This window comes from Myiozetetes cayanensis, unplaced genomic scaffold (genome assembly GCF_022539395.1).
Source record: "Myiozetetes cayanensis isolate MyiCay16 unplaced genomic scaffold, myiCay2020 scf13, whole genome shotgun sequence".
Classification (NCBI taxonomy): domain Eukaryota; kingdom Metazoa; phylum Chordata; class Aves; order Passeriformes; family Tyrannidae; genus Myiozetetes; species Myiozetetes cayanensis.
This window is the reverse complement of record NW_026086937.1, coordinates 206,550-216,333: the sequence shown is the minus strand read 5'-3', so window position 1 is coordinate 216,333 and position 9,784 is coordinate 206,550. Positions and strand designations below refer to the sequence as shown.

Sequence of the window (9,784 nt, the reverse complement as noted above, 5' to 3'; positions counted from 1 at the left end):
AATGAAAACCACAATGCTCTGCACAGCTCTTTTCTGCTTATGCAGTCCCAGTCACATCTGGTGCTCCTTTTATCCTAAAACAAAGATAAATTCATATGTGAGAACAAAGAGATATCCATGTCATTTGGTGTTACTTTACAAAAGAGAAAAAAATCCCAAAACCTTTCTGGATTTCCCATGTCAGCAATCAGAGCTTTAAATCCATGAAAGGAGATTTGCATTCATTATTTAACCACAAGGCAAGACAATATTTTTAAAAAGCATCCAAGATTGACTAAACTACCCCTTGGGTCTCCTTCCAGACATATCTTCTGCAACCCCTCACACTACAAACATTCCACTAGAAAAATGCATCTGCCAGGTTTTAAGATTTCTGCAATGCACCTTATTAGCATATTATTTTCCTAGCCCACCCCCAATCAATAATACTTACCTTTCTCTTACAGTATTTGATAGTTCTTAATCCATCCTACAGTATCTCACTCAGCCTGCAGCTCTGGATGTGTCCTGATTTTAGAGCTTGTCATCCCTGAACATGCCTCAGATAATTGTTTGATTCTCTTCCTAAATCCACCAGCAATTTTGGATACTTGCATTACAAAAAAAAAATTATGAATTTCTTTAGCTTCAAAACTGCTGTTATTAATTATTACCATGGAAAATGTTATTTAGTGACTTAGGGCCTGATCCTGTTCCCACTGAAGTCAATTGCAGGACTCTCATCGCCTTCAGAGGAAGTAGGATCAGGTTTTAACTTCCAAAGGCTTAAATGCATCATTAGTAGAGTCTGAATGGACTTTACAACATGTTTTTGCTTAACTCAGGCATCCTGCAAGACATCAGCACATTCAAGTGCTGAACTGTGGTGCTGAGAAACTGAACATTGAGAGAAAGAGGGAGATTATTTTACTTCTGTACTCTGTGGTGTGTGTCAGTGCAACTGCTGCAGCGAGTGCTGGAAATAAAACTGCTGCAGGTACCTCCTGGTGCACGGTCTGGTGCTGGGCAGAATTTCTCATAAACACAACAGGTCAACCTGAGCAACCTAAGAATGCAGAAGGAAGTACAGTGGTGGGGTAAATATGTTTTGCATTATCTGGGTCAGGAGCGAGACTCTAAACCCCTTCTTAAACTTCTGCTAGTTCTGCAGAAACCATCGTAAGCAAGCCAATACAACAAAAATGGCATTGCTCCTCCACCAAATGCAGAGGGACAAGTTTCATGTAAAGACATTTAGGGCATATTATAATTGACCTTCGCAGTACAATGATTTAAGTCCTGCTATGGGAACTCTTTGCTCACACTGTTCAACTCTGTGCACCTCTGTGACCCACTAAGTTCACATGTGAAGTTAGGTGTATGTATAATTATGCTTAGGACTATCACTTTGACTTTAAGCTCCCCAGGCTAGGCTACATCTACATCATTATCCATTACTAAGCAGAGTCTGTAGTAGCAAGTAGTGCTGTGATAATTGTGAGCTCATAATAAGAAAAATCCGAGAATCAAAGAATTTGCTGAGTTGGAAGGGACCCACAAGGATCATTGAGTCCAACTCTTAGCTCTGTACAGGACTATCCCCAAAGTCACCTCATGTGCCTGAGAGCATCGTCCAAATGCATCTTGAACTCTGTCAGGCTCGGTGCTGTGACCACTTCCCTGTGGAGCCTGCTTCAGTATCCAACCACCCTGTGGGTGAAGAATCTTTTTCTAATACCCCACCTAAACCTCCCCTGACACAACTTCAGGCCATTCCCTTGGGTACGGTCACCAGAGAGAAGAGAAAGGCCAGTGCCTGCCCCTTGTCCTCCCCTCATGAGGAAGTTGTAACTGCAATGAGGTCTCCCCTCGGTCTCCTCTTTACCAGGCTGAACAGACCAAGTGCCCTCAGCCAGTCCTCATACAGCTTCCCCTCCAGACCCTCTACCACCCTCATTTGGATGCTCTCTAATAACTTTATATCTTTTCTATATTGTGGTGCCCAAACTGCACAGAGAACTCAAGGTGAGGCTGCACTAGTGCGGAGCAGAGTGGGACAATCACCTCCCTTGACTGGCTGGCGATGCTTTGCCTGATGCACCCCAATAAAGCACCTGAATTCTCTTCACATATTACCTTTGTTGTGACTCTTTCTAAACTATAATGATTTCCCACACCAAGTTATTCAACTGCTTAAATTCATCTCTGGGTGAAACGTGTGATTCTATTTACTTTACAGATCTATTTCATATGGTTTGGATTATGCCTGGTGGCTGCACATTTAGATTCCAATTTGGCAATCAGAGCCACATGTGTTGACAAGTAAATTTACATAGGCTTAAGCCAGAATCTGCTTTTTTGGCAAAACCTGACATCTGATCCCCTTTCTCACAAACATCAATACAAGTAAAACACCATTGATTTCAGTGGCAACTACCTAAACCTTATATCACTAAGAGATAGCTACCAGCATTACAGAATGTCAGAGGGTATGTCTACATCAGCATCCTGTTTCGAATCCAGAATTCATTTTGCTTCCTTGTCATCCCCATTCACCACATTTTGCCTCACACTGCAGGGCACTCTCATGTTGTGCAATCCTCTTGGATGAAATATGGTGCATCTACTGTGCATCTGCTGCTAACAGGCACTCAGTCCATGGGACCAGAAGAGAGAGTCAAAGCAAAATCCCCAGCACTTATAACAAACATAGGGGCCTCAACTGTATCACTCCACAGATCAGATTCTACTTTTAGAGCTCACTGGAACACTTAGGCATTCATATTTGGTTCTATATTACATTCATATTGCTCTATACCAGGACGTGGGCTGACATTTCCTCTAAATATGAGGAATGAACAGAGGGTACAGAAGAACAAGTCTAACATTCAGTTGCATATGTATTATTTTTTCATACTCAATTTCAAACTCATTTCAAAAAACATAACTAAATACTGGTGGAAAAGCTCATGAGCACCACGTTAGTTTCTGCTAAACTGGACACAGCTTCACCTGAACTCATCTGCTGCATTTTGCTACTAATTGTTTAGCACCAACTGCTAATAAAAATACCATTGCGGCCTTTCTACTAGCACTATAAATATTTGGTTGATGATTTCTCTTAAATCAGCAGTTCTCACACCAGGATACCTATGAAGAAAACAACAATATCTGAATCAGAATATCCTTTTCACTCACTAATCCCAATCTCTATGGATATTTGCAAAGTCCAGTTTGTCCGTTTGCTCAGTTTCAGTAATCCAAGATGAAGATCTTAAAATCTCCCAAGAGACCTTTAATTAATGACTGATACGAATGTACAAACACTTACCTCTGACTGACACTGGAAGTTAACAAATATATCTGCAGACCCTCGGGATTTATTGACAGTCTTTTCCTAAGTTATGGCTTGCTGAGCTGCTGCTTATTTGCTCTCCAGACATCTTGGTTCAAGAGTGGTTAGAATGCCCCCTTCTTCAAATGTTGTAACTTCATGAAGGAAAACAATTGGGGTTTAGTGCACCTTTTTTTTTCTGTTGTACTTGATAAAGAAACACATCAAGTACATCCACAGTAAGGACATATTTTCTCCAGTATGTTTAGATCTCAAGCTTCTGCTCTTGAAGCACTTTCTTAGGCAAACCCTCCTTTCTCAAAATTCTTTCCTTTTCCAAGGATACATCATCACATATATGGAAAGACAGGCCAATGACTTATAAAAGTGGAAAGATAATTTGTATATTTCCTACTGCATCATAGATGTGAATTCACTGTGTGTACAACCACTCTGCCACATCATTACATATGCACGTGATGACTTTCTTGACATCTGCATTAGTTGCATTAACAGAGATGTCAGAGAAATGCATTCTTTTAGAGTGCTGTTGACAGGATCAGAATGTCATTGCTCTTTCTAATACCTCTTCCTCCTTCCCACGGTTCAGCAAGGTTGTTTGTGTTTATAACAAAAAAAAATCTATTTATAAGAGAGCTCTAGCCCCCCTTTCTTTAAGAGGCTCACATCAGTAAGCAAGGTAATGAATATTTTAATAGGCTACTGGACATTTTCTGTGGTTGGTGTTTGGAGCTTGCTACTTATTTACAGGGATCCCAATCGGGAATGCAGTGGGAGCAATCACTGCAAATTACAACCTTCTTCCCCTGGTAGACTCACACCACAACTGCTCTGGGTACTAAGGGGAAAAGAAAGGGTCCCCAAGGTTCCCAAGAAAGGGTCCCCAAGGTCTCCCACTGAGCCATGTAATAGTCACGTCACTGCTGTCACAATTCAGCAGACAAAAAATACAAAAGTGGATTTATAAAGCAGCAGCAAGATCACATGGAATAAATCTTTATCACCTTATTCAGCATGACCCAAAGAAGCAAAGGGGTATTATGTAAAGCAAGAATAACTAAAGTAGTGTGGGATCTGCCATGAAACATAAGCAAAATACTGTTACAATAAGTAAGATATCAACTAAGCTAGGCAAGTGCGGTAAAGAAAGGGACAAGATACCAAAAACCTCAGATTCATCCTGTGCCTCCCCTTCACTGGGATATGTAACACAGAACTTTTCCTTAGGCTTCACAGGTACCACATCAGCCTGGGCTTGTTCAGCTCAGCAGCAAGAAAGGAATTTCACTTCACAGGAACTGCGTGTAGGGAAAAGACTATTTGCAAGCTTGCCTGAAAGCTGAAAAAAAAAAAGTGTGGGTGTTCTTTAAAACAAAACAAAACAAAACAAAAAAATAATAAAAAAAAACCCACAAAAAAAAAAAGAAAAAAGAAGTGAAAAACCTGTAATTACTTCATAGCAGCTAGTATAAGTAACAATACTGAACAAATTGCAGTGATTACAAAATCCTCTATAAATATAGGTAGCACTATTCTTGACAATAATTAGTGTACAGAATCTTCTCAATAGTATCGTGATTAATATTTATTCTGATGTCGTTTTTGTTCTGGGAGATGGGAGGGAAGAAAAGGGAAGTGAGACAACATTCTAAGAGAGCGGAGTATGTTTGAGAAGCAGAACCAAAAGCATAAAAAAATCTGCTTTATTTTTCTGCTTACTGTCATTTCCCCTCCCCTCAAAAAGGCAATGCAAATGGTGCTTTACTGGTTTTAAAAGTAAAGACAGAAATTATGTGGAGTTGGGACTGCTGAATTATTCATGAGTTCTGATTGAATGGGATCATTATCTCTGGCCTTACAAGCTAATAAATACTGTCTAATGCCTGGGTACTGTTTTGATCTAATAGTGTCAGAGAAAAAAAAGAAAAAAGACCAAAAAAAAAGATTTCTTTTTTGCAAGCTAGAGCCTAAATTAGGGAGGAGCTCCCTGATGAGCTCATTGCAGAAAAACCATGGGGTTTTTTTCTCTTCCATTGACTACAAGGTTCACTTTGCAGTTCTCAGTCTCATTTGCTGCAAAGGCATTTTAACTTGAGCATGAGGTTAAGATGTTGCTCAGTGATATCTAGACAATTACTCATAATTTCTTATTCCTTTCTTATTGTCAATAGTCTTATCCTTCCACCTCATCCCCCACCTCCGTGTTTTCTAATCTCTTGCACCTTGCAGTACAAAATACCCAAAACCAGAGTACTTTCAGAGGCACACCGAGCACAGGAAATGATTATGCTATCTAATCATCTGCCTGTCAGCATTCAAATAATCTTAAATTGCATTGTTCTGTGATTTATTTCAGGATTGATTGTGGTGAGTCTATACTCACTTGATTTAATATCATTATCTAAACATATTGTATGGAACCTGAATTAAGTTTCTGCTCAGAGAGCTATCAAAAAGAGAGGAATTTGTAAGAGGTACAGTACAAAACAATGTTTGCTGATAACATTTGGAACAACAATAACAAAAAAATAATGATTCAAAATCCACATAAATCAAAATTAAAGCCAAGATATTTCATTGGATAGTTTTCCATATGCTTTCTTGAGGATTACTTTTAGAACAGGACTTGTTTCAGTAAGAGGAAATAATTAGAATATTATTACAAGTTAAAAAACCCCTCATAATTAGATAGGGATTAGTAACTTCGTTTTCATATGATTAACACAATAAAACCCATTTTTCCCCAAAGTAATCTCAGGCCTATTAAGCAACATGAGATCATATATCAAGGGGCCTTTTAGTAATTCAGCAGTTTATAATATTTACACAGATAGAGTCTTGCACAAAACAGCTGGCTTCTTTCTATCAAGAAAACACACATTTTTGGGAGCATTTATTTCAAGGCCTAACACAGTCCTTGAAATCATAACATTTAATCAAGGATTTTTTTAGCACGAGTTAGAAGTGTGTGAACAGCTTCAGGGAAAGTGTGAACAGTTTCTCAAACTGTGTTTAAGCAAAGGAGCTCTCTGGTCTTCGCAGTTTAGCATGGGAGGGCTAACCGGATTTTAAGGAGTGAGTATCTCCAAATAACTGGCACACCTTAAGCTTAAAAATGCCTAGTTTTATGGCATTTCATTAGTCAAATCACGTAAATGTTAAGCTCCATTATGATAACTAGGCTAAATATGAAGCGAATTATTGACACATTTGGTCTTTGTACACTCAGCTCATAAGCAGTAAGTAATAAAGAACAGATGTGACATAAATTTAGGTTTGTGACTCTATTCAGTGGAATAATTCTCCAAACATTACCTTTTTAGTCTCCCTTTTTAGTGCTTTTAACTGCAGTGAAAATACAAAACTGTTCCTTTTGTTGCTATTAATAGGGACATGATCACCCATCCTGGCTTTTCTGTATTTTTTGCATATGATGCCAGTCCCTGCAGCCAATGAGACCTTCAGACTGTAGCCATTATCTGTCACACTCCTGGACCAAAATAACAAATAATATGCCTGGAGGTGCTGCATTTTGTGACTGCTAGTTTTCCCGCATGGCATATGCCTAGATAGACTCAGATGAGAGGTGATTGCACAAAACTGTGATTGTGAGATGACTTAGCAGAACCCGTGATGATGTCCTAATGGCCTCCTGCAGAGGGGAACAGGGGTAATTGTTTGTCAGGGGAAGGAACACATCTGTAAGGAGGCATCCTCTGCAAGCCAAGCAGCCATGTGGAAAAAAGAAAGGAAGAATCACAGTGCAGTAAGGCTGCATTCGAGTCCAATGAAATGAATAACAAAGAGGTGAAAAATGAAACAAGGTATTAAATAACCAGGTAAAAAAAGCCTGTTAATGGTGGGCTCCGGGTTAAAAAGAAAACAAGTCATATCCAGATAATATGGTTCTTTTTAAATTATTAGGTAAAATTTTGTGACTCCCAGCAAGGAAAGTTAATGCAACAAACCTAAGGAATGTAAATGCATTCCCCCCCACACCTCGCCGCCCTGGAAAAATGGGCACAGAAAGACTTGTCCTTCCTGTATGTTCTCACCTGCAACAAGGGGGTTTGATAGTCACCAACCATTTGCTGCATACTTTTCTTCTTCCAGATCTTTAATCTTCATTTTAAAATATTTGGTTTTCATGTGATCACTGCTTAGAAAACTGACATCATTCCAACATCCTTTCTAGAGCAATGCTATTGGAATTGAGAAATGAGAAACCATCAATGTCAAGCCAGGCAATTAGAGCATCAGTCACATCAGTGGGAACTTGCCTTTAATGTCAGCTGGGGTAGAAACAGGCCCTTAGAGTTTATTAAGGACCTTATTTTATACTCTTTCAGCATCTTTTATTTGATCAAAAACAAACTGGGGCAAACAAGCTAATTAATTGCATACAGAACGAATTCCCAAGTCTTTTTACCCCACATCTTAATTATTTATTTTCCAACTGCAGAATAACAAACATACTATTCTCAACAGAAATATATTTGCTACAAATCAATCAATCTCTTCACCAACCAATAGGTAAGAGCCATAATTCCGTAAGTTTCCTAAAATCTCATGTACTCATTATTCCCTTCATTATACTTTACCAATGGGCATCTGGAAGAGCCATACAAAACATGAGTTAGGAGAGGTAATACTTGACTTTCCTATGTTCATTCAGCTACACAAATGTAGAAAAGCTATGTTTTGGTTTTGTTTTTGTGGTTTTCTTTAATGATGCCTTCTGAAATCTCTGTAAAATAAGCAAAGCATTGAAAAATACCTTCTAATCAGATCTACTTGCAATTGAAAAAGCATCCACCACAAGTAATTAAATGAAATTTGCAAACTGAATTGGACAAATAATAGCTTTTTTTGTTTTGAAGGGTAACTTGGACCAAATAAAGCTATAAAAATATTTCAAGAAATAAACATTACAGAAATCAAAACAGCAATTACTCTGCATCAACCTAAAGTGAATTGCTTCATTTCATTTTCAAATAACTTATTTTAAGACCTTTTTCCCCACATGGAGGTTAATTTTTAAACAGGAAATGAGTCTCACAAAAATTTGTTTCATCACAAAATATTCAAATGAAACATTTTTGCATATTCTAAAAAAATCAGTATTCTCATCTTTTCCATTCCATTTTTTTACTGCCAAAATTATCCACAGCAATTAATCAAAGTTTTCAAATCATTCTAATCTCTTAAAAAACACTACTTTTTGGAAGCTTATTTCCCTAGAACAGATGTTATTCAGTCCTATTCACAGACACTTTGGATAAAGTTTTGAGTTTAAGAATCTCTCTTCGAAAATACGCTAAAAGCAAAATACAAAGTCTAACACACAGGCCACACTGCTCTGCAAGCAAATAGAATTTTGAGCACTGTGCCAAGCAATAAATTCAATATTGTGGTAGCTGTATGGCACAAAAACATTTATTTTTCTACAGAAAATACCAGGCAAGAATACGGGAGCATCAGTTAGCAACTGTTGAAAGTACTGACCTGTTTGACCATCAGCTGAAAAGAGGGTAACCCTGTAAATGCCCTTCCACTCACAGTGGGGTGTTCCCTCTTGAAACCCGATGCTTGTTGATTTAGTAACTACAATTACTCAAGAGTCTTGTTAGAGAAAAATATGCAGGTCATTAATGTGGCAATATGAGGGCTGATCACAAATTCATCACAAAACTGTTTTAACAGGAAATTGTGTTTTCAACTAAACCAAACAGTCTTGGATTAAGCATCTATTAAGCAGAAAAAAAGGTAGAAATTGAATTGGAAAAGAGAAATTGATTGCTTTATTCCCCCCCCTTCCCCCTCCCCCCAAAAAAAAATGGCAGGGGGTGGGGTGAGGGATGTTTGCTCTGCCTTTAATATTCAAAAAAGTGAGTTTGCTACAGGCAAACTGTTTCTGGACAACACAGAATTATGTACTGATGAAGAAAGAGGGGCTTGTTTGCTCAGTGACCTGCCCATTATTTCCCACTACTTGACCAGGACTCCTGAGCTGAATCTTCAGTTGCAAAGTAGACTGTGCAGCAGCAGTACCACAATTGAGAATAAGGATGAGTTGCCCAAACAAATGAAACCCAAGTCTTCCAAATAATTTTCTAAAAAAAGATAAAAAAATAAAAAAAGACAGGCTTACGTACCACTCATCATTTAATAATCATAAAAGTACAGACAATCTGGTGAGGGGAAAGAGATATGTCAGATTTTAGGTTTTACATGTCAGTTCTGTGCTCTCTTTCAGTGTTCTATTCAGAGCACTTATCCTTCTGCTAAATCCATAGTCCATAAAAATCTGTAAATTTTCTATTCTACATATAATGTGCTACAGATTCTTACACTTATAATATATACAATTTTTAAATAGCTGGACTAGGTGATCACTGTAGGTTCTTTCCAACTGAAATATTTTATTCAATACAACTCTGAGATAGCAGA

The 9,784-nt window shown here is 38.1% G+C and overlaps 1 protein-coding gene across 1 annotated transcript in view; it reads right to left on the bottom strand.

Moving 5' to 3' along the window:
• Window positions 1–9,784, bottom strand: part of NCBP2 (nuclear cap binding protein subunit 2) — a 208,717-nt gene continuing 198,933 nt past the window's right edge. Inside the window, exon 5 of the mRNA XM_050308591.1 lies at window positions 1–74. The gene's annotated coding sequence lies outside the window, so the exon portion shown is untranslated. The remainder of the gene's footprint in view (window positions 75–9,784) is intronic.